The 21,824-nt window shown below is 51.9% G+C and overlaps 3 non-coding genes across 3 annotated transcripts; 1 reads left to right on the top strand and 2 right to left on the bottom strand.

Annotated features, from left to right (window-relative positions):
* Positions 1-2,045: 2,045 nt before the first annotated feature.
* Positions 2,046-2,128, bottom strand: TRNAS-AGA (transfer RNA serine (anticodon AGA)). Its single transcript has one exon. It is a non-coding gene; the product is annotated as a tRNA-Ser (tRNA).
* A 1,578-nt stretch (positions 2,129-3,706) lies between these two features.
* TRNAL-CAA (transfer RNA leucine (anticodon CAA)) lies at positions 3,707-3,815 on the bottom strand. Its single transcript has 2 exons — positions 3,778-3,815; positions 3,707-3,752 (listed from the first exon to the last, which is right to left on the bottom strand). It is a non-coding gene; the product is annotated as a tRNA-Leu (tRNA).
* A 6,754-nt stretch (positions 3,816-10,569) lies between these two features.
* On the top strand, positions 10,570-10,642 carry TRNAV-AAC (transfer RNA valine (anticodon AAC)). Its single transcript has one exon. It is a non-coding gene; the product is annotated as a tRNA-Val (tRNA).
* Positions 10,643-21,824: the final 11,182 nt, after the last annotated feature.

Genomic DNA, 21,824 nt, shown 5'->3' with positions numbered 1-21,824 from the left:
CTTGGTTCTACAGCGTATGGGGATGGGATCTGGGTAAAGGGGTTTGTCTCTTCTTTGCTTAGACACACGGCATCTGTCACTGTAACCTTGGGGTACATTATGGTCATTGCTATTAAATAAGCTGTTTCTATCTCAGACTATGTGCTGGTGCGGGGGGGCGGGGGGGGAGAACCGCCTTACAGGCACCCAGCAAGTGGGCTGAAATTGTCCCAGGCCACTGGGTGGGGGCTTGAGCTGATTGGTTGTGTCCTTGACAAGAAACCCCCCAGCAGTTGAACCCGGCTGTTCTGGCAAGCACCTGCCATTGATAGAAGGGTTGCATAATATGCAGGGCACAATGGATTTGTAGTCTATCACCTTCACCACTCAGCCACCTCACCTGATACCTCTATGAGCCTTTTATATTCACCAAAGTGAATGCTGCCAGGAACCTTTCTGCCACTGGCTGGTCAGCCGGGGACACAGGACATCAGGTTTGGCCCCGCAGGGCTACACTCACTCCTGTCCCCTGCAGTGCGGCTTCCTGGGGTGAGCACGGCCCCAAACACAGCTGGGGTGCAGTGCCCCAGCCACACATGGGGGTAAGGTAGGGGCAGCCCTGGCTCAGCTGCAGCCACTCACATGGGCAGCTGCCTCAAAGAGAAGGGCCTGTCCCCAGTGCTGGCTCAGGGGTTCTGGTCTCTCCCAGGTGCTGGGCTGGGCTGGGAAAGGGGCAGACACTTCCCTGTAGAGATGAATGTCACACTCCCCTCTCTCTGACACCGAGAGCAATAGATCAGTCTGCAGCACCAGCCACAGGGCCTGAGGCAGGTGTCCACGTGGCTGTCCCTCCCTGGAGCCCCTGGGGTCCCTGCTCAGCAGTGCCCAGAGAAAGGCTGTTGAAAGTGCCGTTTGCTCCTGCTGCCCTGGGAGCTGGGCACTTCCCCACCGGCACAACAGCCCAGGCAGAATATGGCCCCTGGCTGCACTAAATGCAGTGTGGGGAGCTCCTGAGAAAGTGCCAGTGGGGAGCACATGGGGCTGTGCACAGGGAGTGAGGGGACAAACCCCAAGGGTGGGAGAAAGTCCTGAGGGCGCAGAGACACACACAAGGCCTGGAGCCCAAACCTTGTTCCCACTGGCACGTGGGGCAGGTGCAGGAAAGGGGTAAAGCCAGAGGCAAGGGCAGGGCTTGGGGCGGAGGGGAGCTGTTTCAACCCTTCCCAAGTTGCCACTCACCCCACTGCACCCAGAGCCTCTGTGCAGTGGAAAGGAAAACCCTGATGGAAGGACCTTGGGCGAGGCCCAGACCAAAGCTCCCTCTTCCCCTGCTTCCACTGAGAACAAAACCCCAGCTGCAGTGCCCTGCCCTGGGAGCAGCACAGTCCGGACATGGGCAGGCTCCGCTCTAGGGCTGGGTCCTGCACCAGCTCTGTCCATGTGTCCCTGCTGGACGGGTACAGACAGGGGCTATGGGCGGCCCTGGGCAGGGTTTGCAGCTCTTGTGTCTCCCCGGACACTCTCTGCTCCTTTGCAGCTGCTCCGTTAGCGCAGCATTTGCAAAATGGGCCTTCTCCTGGCCTGCTGCTCACACAGCTCCCCTGTCCTTGCAGCCTCTGCTGACTCCCACTTCTCACCTCCTCAAACACAGGCTGCAGCTCTGCACTCACCTGGCCCTTCGTGAGCGACCGCCCTGTGCTACTGCTACCCCCATTCAGGTCCCACCTCCTGTCAGCCTCACCCCAGCCTCCATCGCCTCTTGGATCAGCCGCACATACGTTTCCTGCTCTCTCCCTCGCAGGCCCTCCCACCTGGGACCAGCTTTCCACAGAGATACTCAAAGCTCCCAGCCGCCTCCTTCGAACCTGTCTGCACCTCGATCCTCCAGCAAGCTGTACGGCGGAGAGGCTCCCCCAAACAGCAGCAGCCAGTGTGTGTCTGGAGCAGCAACTGCATCACAGCCTCAGCATTTGCCCCAGGCACAGACACCTTTGTGTGGCAAGCTCAGGCTGTGCTCAGAGTGCCTGTCTGCATTGCCAGGGTAGGAGTGTGGCTAACACAGGCCTCGCTGTGAGCAGGATTGGAACCTGCCCAGGGAAAACCCTATTGGAGGTCTAGTCCAACACCTTAACCACTCAACCATCACAGCTGAACGACCCTGCCAGCTGTTAAGCCAGAGACATGTAAATAATCAGAGGGCCCAGGCCTGACGTCTTAAGCAAAACAGAATTCAAACAGCAACCCGGCTCCCAGCGCACGGGACTGGTGGGGATCTGGGGCTCTCTGTGCTCAGCCATATGCAATGGCACAGGAGAGCACCTTGACCATCTCCCCTCCCCGTGGAGGGAACGGGAACAGCTCTGACCGGGAGGCTGGATTATAAGAGGAAGTCAGGGCCATGGCTGAAGCACACGGCTGGGAAGCAGCACTCAGGACCCTCCCCCCATCTGACACTGTGTTCTGCTTAAGCTGTCCGGCTGCCTCCCGCACGGGCTGAGCTCAGGGGCAGGTGGGTGACCTGCCCTGCAGCTGTGAGGGCATCGGACCCCTCCCGCCAGTCGGCTGCCTCACTCAGTGCATCCCAGGGAGCTGAGCCCTTGTGCCCAGCAGTGAGGCAAATCAGGGCAGGGCTGGGTGCGGTGCTGTGGCTGTGGCTGGGTTCCCTGTCAGCTGTGCCCTTGTGTGACTGCTCGGAGAGACTCGAGTGTTGCCCAGCTGATTAGCAGAGCGCTCACCACTGAGGCTTTTGTTTCTGTTGGTGCTGCACATTGGTGCGTAGTTCAGAGCGTCTAAAATTTATTGCACACATGGGTGGAAAAGGCTGGAGGGAACATTGTCTGTGGGTGTCCAGCCAGGCCAAGGGAGGGCTGTTCATTGTGTGCTGGGCCTCGCTGGGAGTTTGGGGGCGGCCAGCTGGGGATGCTGAGCTGGGTGTGCGGCCGGGTTGGTTGGGTCACGTCACAGCCGTTTTCTTTTCTGAGGTGCTGTGGAAGCCATCTTAGATCGACGCCGTTTCTTGTTTCTTATTTCTTATTTCTGCATGTGCACAAGAGCTTGAACTTTCCCTCACCTGTTTGGGCCTGGCAGGGAGGGTGAGCTCAGTGGAATGCCTCACTGAACTCCTTGCATTTGGGGCTCTTGCTCCCCAGTGCCTCTTCCTCCTTGCTGAGAACGGTTTTCTCTCTGAAAATAACTGATGTTTCTCGAACTAATTGCTTCTGGCTCTGGACTTGTTTGTGGGAGGGTATAAAATACTCGAGTTAGCTGCATCAAGCAGCCTTGCTGGACCTGGCTTTACTGGTGTCCAGTTCAGCTCATCTGTTGCCTTATTGAATTCAATAAAGCTGAATGTCAGCTGCCTAAACACAGAGAAGTCTTTTCCTTCACCAGTGTGGTGCTTTTGGTGGGGGTAACTCTTATCCCTATGACACACCTCATGCAGGGGCCATTGCTCTTTGTGCCCAGGCACATGGCTGGGATAAGGACTCAGGATCCTTTCCCAAATAGACATATTCCTCCCACAGCAACTTCCAAGTGTCAAACTGACACTGCAGGTTCACCATCACTTGCCCACCAAGTTCATGTCAGAGTTATGCCTGTCTTGGTACTGCTCTAACAGAAATCCAAAGCAAGGCTTGGTAGACTCCAGCCAGTGGAAGTATGCTGACAGGTCAGTTCTTTCCAGGAGCCTCTGGAGGCCAGTTTGGCATGTAGAAAATGAAAGTGATGTCAGGAATGGGATTTGAACCCATGCCTCCTTTAGGAGACCAGAACCCCCAGGTGAAGGAAAGACAGTACCTTGAGTCTGGCTCCTTAGACCACTCGGCCATCCTGACACAGCTGAAGAAGGTACTCTCTTTATGCTAGTTTTGCTTAATATTTGATGAGCCAGGCAGGCTCAATTCATTCTGTACTCATCTGTAGCACAAATCTTTCAACAGCAAAGAGCCATTCTCCAGCTCAGCTGGCTTTCATACGCAATCACCCCAATATGATCTAATGCTGGGAGGTACTTTGCCATTAGCTGAAAAGAAATGGATGAAGGAGGAACTGCCAGTTTGCCACGCTGAGGCTATGGGTACTCCACAGAGATCCCTTGAAAGAAGCCCTCCAGAAGATCTCATCCAAAAGAACTTCTTTCAAAGAGTGCGTCCACACACAAAGAAGACTATCAAAAGAGTGATCTGCTCTTTCAAAAGCGAGCATCCACACAGCCCCCGCTCTTTCGAAAGAATGGACCAGGGATCCTAAATGAAGACGGTTCTTTCAAAAGACAGGCCCTGCAAAGCATTTATGCACATGTTGTTTCAAAAGAAGCTTTGGAAAGGAGGTGCTGTTCCTGAAACAGGAAAGGACGACTGATTGCAGAAGGAGCAACGCATTCTTTCAATTTCCTTTCAAAAGAATGGTTTTTGAGTGAAGACAATCCATGAGCTCTTTTGAAAGAGCCCCCTTCATTCAAAAAATCTTTCAGAAGAACTCACTTATGTTGACACAGTCTGAGGGTTGGAATTCTTCTATGCTCATATTTCTTAAATACGTGGCAATCAAGTGCTCAAGTGATGGGACTTCTTCTTGGCTGTTATTCCCCACTATCCCTCAAGTGTTAAAGTTTCATGAAAGAAAAAAGAGCAATGAGGAAGAAAGCAGAGCTGTTCAGGATTCTTTCAGAAATTAGCTGATCCCACAGAAGAAACAACAAGAGAAAGGAGGAAGGTTTCTGTCTGGTTTTGAACAAGTGACTACTTATTTGTTAAGCAAAGGTGATAAGTGTCAAGCTGCAGAAAATACCTCCTGAGACATTTTGGACACTTTTCTAAAGTCTTCTCAGAAGCCAGTGCATCAGCCACTTTCCCTTTGAAGAACGGGAAAGCAAAGGGCACCAGGAACTTTTAAAAACTTCATCAATAGCAATGGTACAATAGCTTCCCCAGTTTGCACTTCTCCTGAGGAGACAAAACACAACCAAACCTTCCAACCAACAATGTTCACATCCACTCAACATTTCCTTCTTACCAACTGGGACCCCTTCAATAAAACAGGAAACCATTATGCAAGACCATGAATGGATTCTCTGCGTGCCAGAGGTTGTTCCCACAGCACTTAGGAGAGGCACAAACAGGGCCTGTCTCCACTGCCCCCTCCTTTCAAAAGGGGAAAGGTAATGAGGGATTTTTGCAGCTGCGAATGAGGTGCTGCCATGAATATGCAGCTCCCCGTTAGCATAGAGGTGTCCATGAGTGATTCAAAAGTGCCACATTCCAAACGCACCCTGCCCATGTAAACAGGGGCCTTTCTAAAGGACCCCTGGACTTCAAAAGCCCCTTCTTCCCAAATGGCTGGTGCCAAGGCGGGAAGGTCCCGAGAAGTGGAGGCTTCATGTGAGCACTTGGAGCTCTGTAGAAGTATGGGGGAGGCACTGGTTTGCTCACTGTGCCCATATCCCCTCCAGATGACTTGCTCAGCCTCCTCCCTCTGAGGTCCCACCTGTGCTCTCCCCTCACTCCCAGCTCACCTCTTCCCATCCCTGCTCTGCCTCTTCCGCTGCAGTCTGCCTCCTGCTCTCACCTCTCCTCCCACCAGCCTGCGTTCTGCTGTTCTCTCCTGTATTCCCCCCAGGCCTGCCCACCTGCTGCTCATGGCTCTCCGCCCCCTACTCCAGTGACTGCCACTGCCCAGCTAAGCCCCGGACTTACATGGCTTGGGACCACAGTTTAGCATCTCCCTTAGCCTGAGCTGGTGACAATTACACCTCCCTCTGTGGCTTGAGCTGCAAAACATGCCCTGTGAGGGAGCATTTGGGTGGACAGTGCAGGCAGGAAGAATTACAGGCACCAGGTCAACCCTTGGGGGAAAAGGGTCAAACAGAGAACTCTCAGACCCTTCTGTGCCTCACCCACTGTCCTAGACCTCTGCCGGGTGTTCCCTCATACCCTCTCTATCCCCCTACCTCCACTGCCCTGAGCACGACATTAACACGACCCATGTTCCCTGGAATAGGGGGAACACAATCACCACCTGCTGCAATATGCTTTTGATGGAGAGACCCCAGCCTGCTGCGTGCTCCTGAGCTCATCTGCTCCCAATGCACATGGCCTTGGACCAGCAGCTGCCGTTTCTGCTCTCCTACCCACAGACACAGAGCCCACAGGAACAGACCCCTCTGCTGTCACCCCAACTCCAGAACCTTGTGCCTGTGCAGTGCTAAACCTGCCCAGGAAGGCTTCGTGCTCAGGAGGAAGATGAGAATCTTGGTACGAAACAGGGAATGAATTTCTTCTTCCTCTCGCCTCATTTTTTTGCAAGGGACGCTTTACACCTGGGTTAATAGGCTTGGACTCCTCACTGTGCTGTGCCAGAATACCTGCCGCTACATCCAGCATCAATGGAAGCAGACGTTAGCTGGAGAATCAGCACTTCAATCACTAATACTGTCATTCCATGAGTTCTCATTCGGTTTCCAAGTCAACACCTCATTGAGATGAATGAGCAGGTTCACCCCTCTCTGAAAACCCAGACTCTGCTGCATCGTTTACAGTAGTTTCATATTCTGGAGGTTATTTTAGATGCAATAAGGATTCGAGGCCTTTCAAAAAAAAATGAAAACTGAGATAGAGCAACAGAATTTCTCTACCACTGAAATGACCCACCTGCAACTGACTCCTACCTGCTCCAGCGCTGTCTGCCTATTCGGGACACGGCTCACATGGGCATCACCACTTTCTCTCAGCTAAGGCAGTACCTAGGCCTGACTTCCTCTTTCAAATGCAGCCCCCTAGGCACAGCTGTTCCCTTGCCCACCAGGTGGGAGAGGAAACGGTCAATGGGCATCCTCAGAGCAACCCTGCACCAGCCTGGCAGCCCTATTTACCCTCATTCATGTTAGACAGTCACAGGGTCGAGTTACCACCTGTAGCTCTTTCTGAGCCCCTTGAGGCTATTGCCACTCCCACCACAGTTCCCATCCCCTGTGTGAGTGGTGTGGGGCAGGACTGAGCATCTTTCCCTTTCTCCCACGAGGGCACCACAAGCACCACAGACAGGTGTGGGGCTCCCTCCCCTTTGCATAGAATTGTTCCGCCCACAGGCTGAGACCAAACAGCTATCCCAGGGCACAACTGCCAGGTGGGGAAGTGACCCACAAGGGCAAAATCTCCTTTAGTGTATTACAAACCTGGCATTAGTGTAGTTCTCAGAGCAGAAAATAAGTGCCCAGTACAGGTGCTGGCTACATGACTGGGTGCCTGCAGTGCAGAAGTGAGAGGATCTCCATCACTTTTCAATGAAGTTCGTGTCTTAATTTTGCCTCCGTCGTGCCACTCGTCTACCAGAAACCCATAGCAAGGGCTGGTGCAATGTTATCAGAGACATTGAAATGAGGCCAGCAGAGCATTCAGAGAATAGAATTGATGTTAAGAGTGGGATTTCAACCCACACCCCCCTTTGGAGACCAGAAGACCAAAAGAAGGGACAGACAGTACCTTGAGTTTGCAGTCACAGAGCACCTGGGCAGCCTGACAGTGGTGAGAAAGGGGAACTGTCAGTCCCAGTTCTCTTTAATGTTTGATGAGTTGCTCAGGCAGACCACAGTAGAGCATCTTTTTCAGCACCAAACTGGTGTTCTTCAGCAGAACTTGTTGTTATACACAATCACCCTCACCTAACGTTGGGAGGTGCTTTGTCATTTGGACAAAGTGGGAACCGCCTGCTTGCAGAACTGAGGCCTGGCATTCTTCTATGCACATATTTACTAAATAGGTGGTTGATGGGAGCTCTGATTGGCCGAGTCTACACTTCCACAAATCTTTGAAATGGACATTCCCACCAGCTTCTGTTGCCCTCTTACACCTGTGAGCTAAGTGAGAACATTGGACTCTATCTACCAAGTGACCCAAGCAGACTTAAACCCACCAATTTGGTGTTATTACTGCAAGGAACCAAACAGTTAAGCTAGCTAGTTTCAGGTCACCTGAAAAATGCTTTAGAAGTGGCCCTTTCAGAACTGATTCAGGGGCAGAGAAAGGCCCATTATGGGCTCAGGAACAAGGTGAGTGGGTTAAGAGTTGCTCCCAGGCAGAGGAGTTAGCTCGAGTGGCAGAGTGTTCAAACCCTTATCCTTGTCAAAACACAAAGCCGTCAAGTAGCACTTTAAAGATTAGCAAAATGGTTTATGAGGTGAGCTTTCGTGTGACAGACCCACTTCTTCAGACCATAGCCAGACCAGAACAGACTCAATATTTCAGGCACAGAGAACCAAAAACAGTAAGCAAGGAGGACAAATCAGAAAAAGATAATCAAGGTGAGCAAATCAGAGAGTGGAGGGGTCAGGGGGAAGGTCAAGAATTAGGCGGAGCCTGATGTAAGTGAATAACTCAGATTCAGAGCTCCTCCTTTCCTGGCTATGTGAAGGTCATTTATAGGTCCAGGGCACAAATGGAGCTGATGTGGAAAGACATAACACGACAGAGTGCTGAGGAGGACAGTGAGCTGGCGAAGGGTTGTTTTCTGTCCTCTTGGGGCATGTGGGGATAGAACTGAAGAGAAGAAAATCCTCTTCTGCTTTCTGAGGGTGATAGAAATATCAAATTTTCCCCTCTACAACTGAGGACAAGAAGAGACTTTTCCTGCCTAAGGCCAGGAGCTCAAAGGAGACAGAGAGAGAGAGAGAGAGAGAGAGAGCGAGAGAGAGAGAGCAGAGTCTTGGCTGGGCATCTCCTGGGACCATGATTGGAGCAAGTTCAAATAGCTATTTTGAAACAGGAGCTTAAAAACAGGCTCCATTGTTTGTAGATGCTGAATGTCAAAATAGCAGAGCAGTATTTCAAACTCCACGTTGTGTGCAGCTGCGCTACATCGGAATCAACAACTCTGGAATACCTCTTCTGGAACCGCTTATTCAGGAACAACACTGGTGTGCAAACACAGCCTTTGCGACCCTTAGCTGCAGCCATGGGCGGCCACAGGGATGTTTTGGCCTCTGGAATAAGATGGGTGAGTCAGAAATTATGCACAGACACAGGGTAATTTGCTGAATTGGTAGAGCGCTCACTAAGCATGCGAGAGGCTTTGGGATAAATGCCCACATTCTCCAACAGAACTGGTGGTTTTTTCCGTTCTTTTCCAAGACAGTGTCAAGCCAGGAGCTAAGCTTCTCCAGTGCCGCCTTCCATTTCCTACATTTTGCCCCCTGCAAAGAAACAGCCCATTTGGGTTCGAAAGCTGCTGGACCCCGGCCTCCTTGCCCTTAAAGATTTCTGTTTAAAACAAAGGTTAACCTGCGTCATGGGCTGTGATTACCTTATCTTTCAGATGTCGCCAGTTCCCCATTTCTAGGGAGCTGCCAGCACTGACCACAGTCTCCCCAGTACAGCAGTCACAGGACACCTGTCCTCTGGGTCTTCACTGGCCAAGGACCTTCCCCAACCAATGTGGACCATAAAAGCCCTGTGGTTGCCATGACAATCTGAGCACTGGAGTAGGTCTGTTTTCTTCCAGAGGTGGGGGACAGTTTCTTACACCCCTGAGAGACACCACCTAATTCTCTAGTGCAGACCTGTGCAAAGAGTCACCCCCCTTGTGAGTTCAACTTCCCCAGCTCCTCTGTCTGAGAGGATCTAAACTCCAGCAGAGCGAAGCAGGCCCAGGTGGGGCTGGTGGGAGTCAGGTGTGGGCAGACAGGAGCACTTGGTTGGAGGTGAGCTCCAAGGCTTAGCTGGTTAAAGCACCTGCTTTGTAAGCAGGGGATCCTGGCTTCAGTTCCCAAGTGGTGTCTTGTTGCTGACCCTTCATGGGGCACCTGGTGGTGGCCACTGCTTGCAGACAGGATGTGGTGTTGTGCATGTTAGATATGATCTGCAAAGTACATGTTGATGATTTCCATGATGTCGGCAGAGCTGCTGGTGCTCCTGGTTCCTCCATGTGGCATGGCAGAGCCTCATTAGTGTTTCCCTTTCAAAACTGTAGCCATGGCCCAAGGAAATAGCTCTTTCAAGGAACTTTCAATAGACCTTTCAGTGTGCTGAGAATTACTTTTCTAAAGCAAGTGTGAGGAGAGAGAATAAAACTGGTGTTTAACCATTAGTATGTTCTGTAGTTGTTAAAAGAATTCTCGTGTTCTGTTATGCACACACACATTTCTTTGTTAGAAGCTGTTGCAAATGTTTCAGCTGGAGCCTGGCTCTGCTTTTCCACTTTTTTCCCCACAGCTATGTCTGCACAAGAGAGTTTTTTTCCAAAAAAGCCGCAGCTCTTTCAAAAAGTCCTGTGGAGCATCTACACAGGAAGGCTGTGGCTACACTGCCCAGCCCTTTTGGAAGTGGCATGGAAATGTGGCCAATGGGAAATGCAAATGAGGTGCAGTCTTAAATATTGCATGTCTCATTTGCATAACCACTTGGGACTTCAATTCTGGAAGAGCTGCTATTGAAAGTCCCAGTCGTGAGTGCAGCTGCTTCCCTCTCCTCCAGCAGCTGAGCTGGTAAAGGACTCCCCTCAATTTCTATTAGGTCCCCCATCCACATGTAGCAGGGCAAGCAGTGGCTTGAAGATGCAATTTAGGGGAGGGCAAGATACACCTACTGGGCAAGTTGAGCTTCTGTAGTGTAGTGGTTATCACATTTGCCTAACATGCAAAAGGTCCCTGGTTCAAAACCAGGCAGAAGCACAAGCCTCTGTGTTTGTCTCACTTTCTCTTATGCCCCTGAGGGCTCATCTCTTTCTGCTGCAGCCTCTCTCTCTGACAAGCCCAACACCCATGTGACAGAAGAAGTTGAACCAGACCCTGTTGTCCAGGAGGGGAGCCCAGCAGATGCATCGCTGCTGTTGCACAGAAGCTCTCTCCTGGCACGTACTTGAAGGGTTTTCCCTCACTGATGTCACTGGCTGGGAACCACAGAACTATCTTTGCCCCTCCTCCAACAGAAGCTGTGCCAGGCAAGTGCCCCTGCCCTATCCCACGTGTTCCCTCCCAGCCACAGCCTGCTCCTGAACCTGCCTCCCATCAGCTCCCTACCTCACAGACAGGCCTGGCAGAGAAGGGGCCAATCCAGCTGGAGCTGCTGTGCTAACAGAGCAGCTGGAAAGGAGCAGAGCATGTCAGGAGGAGACACAAAGGCTGCAGACCCTGCCCATGGCCCTGGTCTGTACCCACCCAGCAGGGACACATGCACAGAGCTGGGGCAGGGCCCAGCCCCAGAGTAGAGAATGGTCATGGCCGGGCTGTGCTGCTCCCAGGCCAGGGCACCACAGGGCCCTGCTCGCCCCAGGAAGCAGCACTGCAAGGGACAGGAGTGAGCGTAGCCCTGTTGGGCCAAACCTGCCCATCCCGTGTCCCCGGCCAGACTTCCTGGCAGGGTTGAAGTTGGGACATATGAAAAATTTCGAGGCACGTTGGGTGAGGCGGCCAAGGGGTGAAGGTGATGGACGGCTAATCCATTGTGCTCTGCAGGGTTTGAATCCCATCCTCACTGAGCCTTTATAGGCACCATCCTGCTGAGCTTTGTTGAGTTCCAGTCCTATTGTGTGATGCTACTTCTACAACGGCTGAGCCGGCTGCCTCCCAGCTCCTATGCTGGGCAGACTCCAAGCACAGGCCAACTCTGTGAGGCTGAGCTGAGCTCTGGCTGCCAGAGGTGGGTGGTGGGATGATTTCATTTGCCTGACAGGGCCCAGCCCATCTCCAGTGTCGACCAACAGTGCTACACTCACCTCAGTCCCCAGCAGCCAGGGTGCAGGGGTTCAGTGCCCCAGCCAGACAGCGTGGCAAGGTGGGGGCACCCCTGTGTCAGCTGCAGCCAGTGACATGGGCAGCTGCCTCTGAGGAAGGGCCTGTTCCCAAGGCTGAATCAGGGGCTCTGGTCTCTCCCAGCTCCTAGGCTGGGCAGTGCACAGCTGGGAAAAGAGCAGATACTTGCCCATGGGGAATGAATCTTTCAATGCCCCTACTGCAATAGGTTCTTCCACAGCACCAGCAACAGGCCCTGAGACAGGTCTCCATTCAACTGTGCCACCCTGGGCAAGCCCTGAGTTCTTCTGTGCTTCTCAGCAGCTGTGGAATGCCTCTTTGGGACATGTCTCCTGTCCCACAGGCCCCTCCACAAGAGTGGGTCCATGTCTGGGAGGCCCTATGGGAGTAGTTTGATTGGGGGATCAAGTGAGCACCACTCAGGTGCCCCCCCGCCCCCTCCGCACAATCCCACCACCACCTGCAACCCGCCCCCCCCCACCACTCACTCACTGCCGCCATCACCCGCACACCAGCCCAACCACACACCCATTGCCCCCACCACCGGCTCTCCACCCCCACACGTAACACATGGTGGGGTGTGTGAAAAACAAAACTGATTCCTTGTTAAACAACCAAAAAGCTCAGCTCTGACCACGGAACATAACAAACACCATCAGAACTAACTATGTGCACTGGGGGGATAACTATATACACTAACTGTTTACATGCGGGGGGGTGACATGGGGCACATGGGGCTGTCTGAGGGTGAGGGAGCTGATGGGTGCTGGTGGCCGTGGCCTTATCTGTGGGGCTGTGGTGTGCCCGGGCATGTGGGGGGGTCATGCCCTGGGGGCGTGTGCCCTGTGGGGTTCATGCCTGACAGTCCATCGCCATGGTCTGGGAAGGACCATTGGGCAGATGTCTGGCTGGAGCTGTGGGAGGGGACGTCCAGCACAAGCTCAAACTCCGAGCTGGATTACTTGGATGGTGGGGCGGATGGTCCCTGCTGTGGCCCTGGGGGTTTGGAGCTGGGCTCTGGTCCAGACTCAGACTTCACATCCTGCTGGGGCACCTCAGCCATGGCATCAAGGAAGGCCAGGGGAGAGGAGGTGTCCTTGGGGCGCAGGGTGGCTTTGAGCTCCCGGTAATAGGGGCAAGTGTTGGGGACAGCCCCTGGGCCAGATGGCCAAGTCCTGCACCCAGGCATAACCCTGCTGCAACTCCTTACTAGACCTTACTCCTGATATGGTGAGGTGGGCAGGAAGGGTGACCCCAGGGGGTCAGGCCCTTGCCCAGCTGGTTGAACACTTCTGCATTCCATTGCTTGCTTCCCATGACGTGGAGCACCTCCTCCTCACTCCAGAGGTCACAGAGCTCAGACTCAGTGCAGGACGGGCCCCACTTCCTCTTCCAATGGCTGGAGGCCTGAGAGCCATGGGATGGCCTGGTGGGGGAGCCCTGGGGGCACTCAGGGGGCTGGCTGACATCTGGTCTCTGGAGGAGCACCTCATGGTATGGCTGCTGCCTGCATGGTCTCAGCTTCCTGATTCAGGGTTTCCAGGTCCTTGCAGCTTTAAGAGCTGATTCCTGCCATGGCAGACCCCACTACTTCCAAGTCGAGGGCTGCAGAATGTCTACACAACTCCTCCTTGTGCTGTCTTTGTTTGTACTAGAGCCAAGGAGAAGAACACACATTTCCTGCCAGAGGCCAGGACAACAGTGAAAACTGTTTGGTAGGCTGAATACATTAGTGCAAGAACAGAAGCACCCAGCATGGGGCTTGAACCCATGACTCTGAGATTAAGATTCCCATGCTCTACCAACTGAGCTAACCAGATCACAAATAAATTGCTCCATACAGCCTATCACAGAGTAGAAAGAGTCAAATGTGCCTGTCAGCTGGGCAAAAGTCAAATGTGTGGGGCAAAGTGCTCACAAGGGCCGGACTCCAGTCTTTGTTATCTGGGCTGCAGGAGGTGAGATGCAAAGAAAACAGACTGTTGGAGTGAATCTTGGCCAAGCCTCTCACTGGTGCTGCTACATCTCCCGAACACCTCACACACCTACGGCAATTTCTGCACAACAAATGAATGCTGACACCATTGATCTCAGCGCAGAGCCGGTGCAGTCAGTAGAACACGTTTCTTTTTCATAAAGACTGAACACACATTTGCAGAGAGTTTTCTGTGGTAAATTGCCTGTTAGTGACTCTCCAGAGAAAGGGGCATTCGTGGCTCACAGACTGTTGTGCTTTACAACTATGAGCGATGGGAGTGGAAAGGAGGAACCTGATTCATTCATTCATTCATCCACTGGGGAGGGCAGCACCTTAACCGAGTGTTTTCCCAGCCTTCAATTTGCTCAGCATCAGCTGGATCAGGCTCTGACCTGACCCAGGTGAACGTCGGTCGCCCAGCGCAGTTAGTCAAGAGGGAAGGAGAACGGGACAAAGAGGCTCCTTCTCATGCTCATTTTCCTCACCCTGATTCCTCTCCAGCCTCATGGGCAGAGCGGAGGAAGGAGACTCCCTGTGGGGAAGCCCCGGGGGTGTCTGAGATGGCCCCAGCCCTGCAGCCTGTCCCACATGGCTGGTGTCAGGGACCCTCTATGAGGTCATCACCTTCCAACTTCTTTTAACCAATCGGCTGAGGTGCTGTAAAAGGCCCTTGTGATGTCACTCCCACACCTGCCCCTGGCCAGCAGGGCTCATGTCCTGCCCCTGGCAGCCCCTTCGCATGGCTGAGCTGCTACCCCTGTGTCACCCCCACTCTCTCAGGGACATTCTGGGGCTCTAGCCGGCTGCACATGGGAACAGCAGAGGCTGCTCTGTGCCACAGGCTCTTTGCAGAGATCATCTCATCTGACGCCCCTGCAGATCACAGGCCTCCTGTATGGTGCAGTCGGGAGTGTGGCACCAAAGCGCACACCAGACAGGCACTTGGTCTGCACTGGAAGGCGCCCAGGGCTAGAGAAAGCCCCACACCCCTGGGGTGTTTGGAGGACATTAATGCAGTGACTGGAAGGGAAAGGACCCAAAGTTCACACTTGTGGGTCTGTATCATAATTCACATGCAGAACAACTCTGTGCTCAGGTCTGCACATTTCACAATTTTATTTCTCTGTCAAGCTTAAATTTAATTCTTTGAGCAGTGAGTTCTCCAATCCCTGATCTGGCCAGAGTAATGACCAATAGATAGATAGATAGATAGGTACCAAACATCAATCAATCAATCTATCGAATTGGGAATAGAGCTACAAATCATAAAATTCCTTCCCTTTAATTTTAGTTAACTTGAATTCCCCTTTAATTGCAGCAAGGGAGGTTGGAGATTCGGAGATATTTCCTGTCAGGGCAGTTCAGCACTGGAATAAATTGCCTCGGGTAAGGGCAAAATCTCCATCTTTGGAGATATTTTAGAAGTTGGACAAATATAAAGAAGGAAACTTTTTACATTGGTCCCCACATTTCATCCCTGAAATGAGCAGCTCCCCCACAACCTGTCTCATGTCATCAGAACCTACAGAAATGTCAGTGATGTTCATATATATAAAAGCCCATTTGGGCGTGTGTAAGAAAACAAGTCTGTAGAACGGAAAAACTTCATCCATCGGTGTATAAATATGATGACGCAGACAACGAAACAGTCACAGATTTTGTCATTTTTAATGAGGTGGATGAGCCTGAGACCCAGCAGCTGACTGGGCTGTGCCCCCCTTATGAAATTTCAGGCCCCCTGAGGTTTGCTCACCCCACTAGAGATGGTGCTTGGTCCTGCCATGAGGAAATGGGACTAGACTCGATGGGCACTTCAGGTACCTTCCAATTACTGAGCCCTATGAGTCTGTGACTCCCACTGACGCTGGCCCTGCTTCACTTCTCCAGACTTTGGATCTTCTGTGCCCTGCTGCTTGGCCTTGGAGTCTCAACTCTTCTCTTTAGTGTCTGACACGTCCCCTGCAGCCCCTGGGGAAGGCAGTGAAGGGGGAAACCACAAATGCAGGAATCGCCCCTGCATTTCCCATTGGCCAGGAAGTGGGAACCACAGCCAGTAGGAAGTGGTGGGTGGTGCCTACGAGTGGCAGGGAGTGCATGGAGCCACTTTCCTCTCGCCCGCAGGAGCTGCTGTCAGTGGGTGGTGAACCTGCTTTACCCCACTGCACAACCAGACAGCTTAACCAGAGTTTGATATGCCCCCAATCTACGCTGCTGCACAAGGGATACTGCTGCTACCCAAAGCCCTGCAGCCCCTGGAGGATTTGCTGGAGGCACAGGACTGTCTTGGCAGAGTCTCTGAGCCTGTATATCAGGTCTGGCATCCCCAGGGCCTCTCTGTTCCCTGGCAGCATGGCCCACACAGCACAGAAGGAACACAGGGCTGGGACTGGGGACTCAGGTGCCCAGCTCCCATTGCAATGAATGGAATCAAATGGGAAATGCTGAGGTGCCCTATGCAGCTGTGCAGTCAGCATTTGGGTAATCAAGGCCCTGCCATGGTTTACTTAGCTGGCAGGGAGCCATCTAGAGCCCTGATGGGAGGAGATTCCAGCATGCACATGTGGTGAGGCTGGCCAGCCTGTTGGGAAGGGGCTATGGCCATCTCCATCCCTCCTTTCGGTTGGCTACTTACTTCACCTGACTGAGGAGGACTTGGGCCCAGGACACAGCCTGGCCAGCCTTTCCCCACCTCAGGAGATCTTGTTCATCACAGGAGTCTTGTCCTGTCCTCATTGTGTTGACCTGACGGCCAAAATTCTTACTGTCCAAATACACCCTGCCCCTGGCAGGGTCTCCAGCCCATGTCTCAGAAGAAGGCTTAATAGTCACTACCTTTACATAAAGGACAGGTTTCCTCTTGGGTCTGCAAAAGGTGAGGCTTGGACTTGCCCAGACTCCCAAAGCACAAAGCCAGCCCCCCAGAAGCTCACACTGCACCACACACCTTCCACAGGAAGGGGCAGCAGGAGCACCCTGCCAGTGGCACCTGCCCTCCACAGCAGTTCCAGTGGTTTTCTTTAATCTCCGTTTCCTCCCCAGTTCTGCTGGCCTCAAAGCTCCAGGAATCAGGGAACTGATAAACACAGGAGACCACTGCCCCACCCAGCCATGGTCCCCAGCACTTCTGCAGAGGTTGTTGTGGAACTCTGGAAATCCTCTTCAGTGACATTCAAGTGTCTCAGTGTCTGGCTGAATCACTGCCCAGGCTGCACCTGCAGGAAGAGGCTGGCAGCAGAGATTGTCAGCAGGAGCAGATGGGGCTAGAAATCAGGGATGGAAGCTGGTAAGACAAAGGCTTCAGGTAAAGGGCAGCCCCTTGTAGGGCTGAGGGTTCATAGCCAGCACAGCCAAATGAAGGGGAGTTGTAGGAAGCAGTCCAGGGAAGGAGAAGTGGAAGCTGAGAAGGGAAAGCCGAGAAGTGCTGCATGTGGAGTCCATGCTGAGCTGCAACCAAAAGGAGGGATTCCTCCAACAGCCACTGTGGGGGTGGCATAGATGTGGCTTGTGGCAGGGAACAAGAGGAGTGCCTGGGTCACTGTGGGAGTGACAGGGAATTAAAGGACTGTAGCCTAGAAAGGGGGAAATGCCAAGTTATCCAGGAAAAAGGCAAAGCCGGAAGCTGGACATTTGCGGCTTCCACCAGCAAGTGGTGCTGCCCCAGTGACAAGGAGGGACATAAACATTGAGAGGACCACATCTTAACAGAGCTAATGCCTGAGCTGAGCCATCCAGTAGCAAAAGGCTGCTTCATTATACTGACCAATGAACAGAGGAAAAACATGTAAAGAGACATCAGTCCCCCCAAATGTCTGGGTAAGATATCAGAGAAAGGCAGAAGAAGGGCTTGCCTGGGACTTGAGCCCCGGAGCTCTCCCACCCCTTGAGCAACATGCCACCATCAGAATGGAGGCACTGGGCATACTCCAGAACCAGCCTGGAACACACAGCCAGTGCTCTGAGAAGTCTTGCACCTAACTTCACCTTTCCAAGGTCACTTCCAAGCTCTCTTCACAGTCCTGAAGGAAGAAACCAACTTCCCACTTGGAACAGGTCACAAACCAATCTGTCAAAACAAAAATCAGTCAAGTAGCGCTTTAAGGACAAGGAAAAGAATTGAGGAGGCAAACTATGATGGGACAGACCCACTTCTGCAGACCACAGCCATACCAGAACAGACTCGATATTAAAGGCACAGAGACCCTAAAACAGTAATCAAGGAGGACAATTCAGAAAAAAATGATCAAGGTGAGCAAATCACAGAGCAGAGGGGTGGAAGCCGGGGGTGGGGGGGAGGTCAAGAATTAGATTAAGCCAAGTATGCAAATAAGCCCCTTTAGTGACTCAGAAAATCCCCATCCCAGTTCAAACAATGTGTCAATGTGCCGAATTTGAGTAGAAAAGACAGCTCAGCTGTTTCTCTTTGAATAGAGGTGGGAATTTTTTTTTCAGTAATATGCATACTCATAAGTCATTAATAGAATGGTCAGTCCATTAAAATGTTGACAAACTGGTTTGTGGATCTGGAGTGTTTTGATGCCTGTTTTGTGCCCATTAACCCTTTGTTGAAGGGAATTAGAAGTCTGTCCAATACACAAAGCATCTGGGCATTGTTGGCATATGATGGTAAGAGAAACGGAAGGAACACAAAGTCAGTGAGAGCAGCAAACACACTCTGTGGCGGGAGCATCAGGGAGTTCAACTCAAGACTTCTTGCTCCCTGAGCAACACTCGGCCTTGCAAAACTCATCTTTGGAGGAAAAGCAAACATCACATATCAGAGTTTTACACAAAAACAAAACCAACCAACCCCCACCACACAAACCCCAGCTGCACTTGACTTCTCCTTGCCAAAGCCTTCCCCACACTTCCTCCTGCCTGGAGGGAGATTCAGCTGTTGCTGCTGGGCTCAGTCATTCACAGCTCTGCCTGGTCTGTGTGACCCCACTTAGCACAAGTTGAGCTTCCTCCGGTGCCTTATAAGATCCAAACAGCATCAAAGCTGGGCAGCCCCAAGTGTTGGGGATGGCAGGGAGTCAGGTGTGGGCACATAGCAGAGCTTTATCTGACATTTCAAGGAAAGAATTTGAAAGAGTAGTGGTACGACTATAGAAAAACAAATTCTTCAGAAATAAGATCATGTGAGAGATGATCAAAAACAGCAGAGAAAGTACATGTCAGGAAATACACCTACTTTATAAGATTGTATGGAAGGAAGGAAAGTCCACTGAGGAATGGACAACAACCGTGCTGGCGACAATACACAAGAAAGGAAGTGCACAGAAGGTTTGTCCTAACAAGTCCTCTAGGCAAGCTACTGCTGATGATACTGATGGAGAGATTGAGATAAAAAAGAAAAGAACATCTAACAGGCAAGCAAGTGGGATTTGGGAAAGATAACAGGACCATACAGCAAATTTAGACACTAAGATTAATAGCAGAGAAAGCTCGCTGAAAGAGCAAGGACATCTGCAACTGCTTCATTGATTGGGAAGGAGGCTCTTGAAGAATTCCACCGGAATTTCAACAGTTTCCACCCCACCATCAACCTTAGTCTGGACCAGTCCACAACAGTGATCCACTTCCTGCACATGACTACAATTGTGCAGATGAGCGATGGTCACTTAAATACCACCCTATACCGAAAACCCACAGACCTCTTTGCTTACCCACATGCCTCCAGATTCCATCCAGAGCAGACTACACGATCCATTGTAGACAGCCAGGCACTAAGGCACAACCATATTTGCTCTGAGCCATCAGAGACAAACATCTACAAGACCTTTACCAAGCTTTCCTCAAACTGCAATACCCACCGAAGGAAGTGAGGAAACAGATTGACAGAGCCAGATGGCTACCCAGAAGCCACCTGCTGCAAGACAGGTCTCACAAGGAAAACAAGAGAACACCACTGGCCATCTCATGTTCAGCCACCACTTTAGACCTCTCCAACACATCTTCAGTGATCTGCAAACCATCCTGGAGAATGATTCTTCACTCTCACAGCCCTTGAGAGGCAGGCCTGTCCTCGCCTACAGACAGCCTGCCAACCTGAAACAAATCCTCACCACCAACTGAAGATCACAACACAGTAACTCTAAACCGGGAACCAAGCCCTGCAACAAACCTTGCTGCCAGTTGTGCTCACATATCTACACCATGAATATTATCACAGGACCTTACAGCAACAATACCAACAGGGGCTCCTTTACCTGCACATCTACTAATATAATACATACCATCGTGCACCAGGAATACCCCACTGCAGTATTTACTTTGGCCAAACTGGACAGTCTCTATGTAAAAAACTAAATGGACATATATCAGACATCAGAAAGTCTCATGTAAACAAACCTGTGGGAGAGCACTTCAATCTCCCTGGACACTCAGTAACAGATTTAAAAGTAGCAGTCCTACCACAAAGACATTTTAAAAATCAGACAGAGAGAGAAATATCTGAGCTGCAATTTATTTGCAAATTTAACTCCATCAACCAAGGATTAAACAGAGACTGGGAGTGGCTGGTTCCTTCCAAAAGCAGCTTCTTTGCCCTGGGTGTTAACAGCTCCACATTAGACTCTGACAATGGGCCACATCCCCCTGTGTGATCTGACTTGTTTTTAACTCTTTTGATACAAACTACTGATCATGGGCCATTTCCACCTGGACAGAATAGACCGTGTCAGCTCTGGCCCTCCCTTTTACTGGGACCCCACTCTTGGTGTTAGGAGACTCATACTCACACCAATCGAGCGAGCCAGCCTGCACAGTGACAGCTCACAAGGGCCCTTTCAGAAAGGAGCAAGAGGCAGCTGCAGGGTCCCTGGGGCCTCTGGAATTAGCTTGCTACCCCTCCCCCACAGCTCAGAATCCCCACAGCAGGTGGGCGAGAAGATGGTCCAAGTGCTCTTTTGTGCCCTTGCACACAGCTGAGCACAGACACCTCCAAATGTCCCCTTTCCATGGAGAGCTTCCTGGGGAGCAGCCAAGAAGAAGGAAGTGGGGAGGGGTCTCCCATTGCCTTGGAAGAAAAGTCAGTATTGGAGAATGTGGGTATCAATCCCACTACCTTTTGCATACTAAGGAAGAGCTCTACCATTGGAGCTATTTCCCCTCCAAACACTGAAATGCTCTGCCCCAGCCACCTCATTGTTGAGTCCATATGTCCCTGCAGCTCCCCTGACTCCTTTCCTAAGATGACACTTGTAAAACCAGTTCCAATCAGCTGGCTGGCTGAGCTGTGTCGACAGTGGTGATAATAATGCCATGGTGATGGTTTCAAGATGGAGCTGAGCCCTTGGGGTCTGTTGACTAAGTGGCCTGGCTGCTATGGATGGGGAGGTTCCAGCATGCACAGGGAGTTGTGCAGGTCCAGCCTTGAGGGAGGGCTCTATGGGAATCCCTGCCTGCATCACAATGCCACTGCCTGGGGGTGCTGGGGGTGCTTTCTGACAGCTCTGGCTAGTAAACACACCCAGATGGGGCACTCCAAAAACAGCTCTAGAAATAAATCACACACATGGCCAGTAATTAAAAGCATAAAAATATGCCCCAGAGCCCCACTGTGAACCCCTCCTCCCACAGACACTGACAGTCCATGATCTCCTCTGCAGCTGCTCTCAGACATGAAGCATCTGCCAAAGCAGCACATGCTACAGACCTCTGCAGTTCACAGAGCCACCCTTGTTGTGTGTATATCACCTGCCCATGTAGATCAGTGAAACTCTGAGCCCAGAGAGGTGACAGAGCCAGTGGAACCTGCTCAGAGGCCACCAAGCAGTGCAAAGCCAGGATGCCAGGCACCAACACCCCCAGGCAGTGGCATTGTGATGCAGGCAGTGATGCCCACAGAGCCCTCCCACAAGGCTGGTACTGCACAGCTCCCTGTGCGTGCTGGAACCTTCCCAACCACAGTCGCCAGGCCACTTCATCAAGATGCCCCAAGGGCTCACATAGAGCTGGAAACTGTCACCATGGCATTATTAGAAGCTGTGTCGGAAGAGCTCAGCCAGCCAGCTGATTTAAACTGGTTTTACAAGTGTCATCTTAGGAAAGGAGTCAAGGGAGCTGCAGGGACATATGGAGTCAGCAATGAGGTGGTTGGGGCAGGGCACTTCCTTTTCTAGA

The sequence above is a fragment of the Carettochelys insculpta genome, chromosome 33, assembly GCF_033958435.1.
Source record: "Carettochelys insculpta isolate YL-2023 chromosome 33, ASM3395843v1, whole genome shotgun sequence".
Classification (NCBI taxonomy): domain Eukaryota; kingdom Metazoa; phylum Chordata; order Testudines; family Carettochelyidae; genus Carettochelys; species Carettochelys insculpta.
Note: the sequence above shows the minus strand (reverse complement) of the source record. Positions and strands in the feature narration are given on the sequence as shown.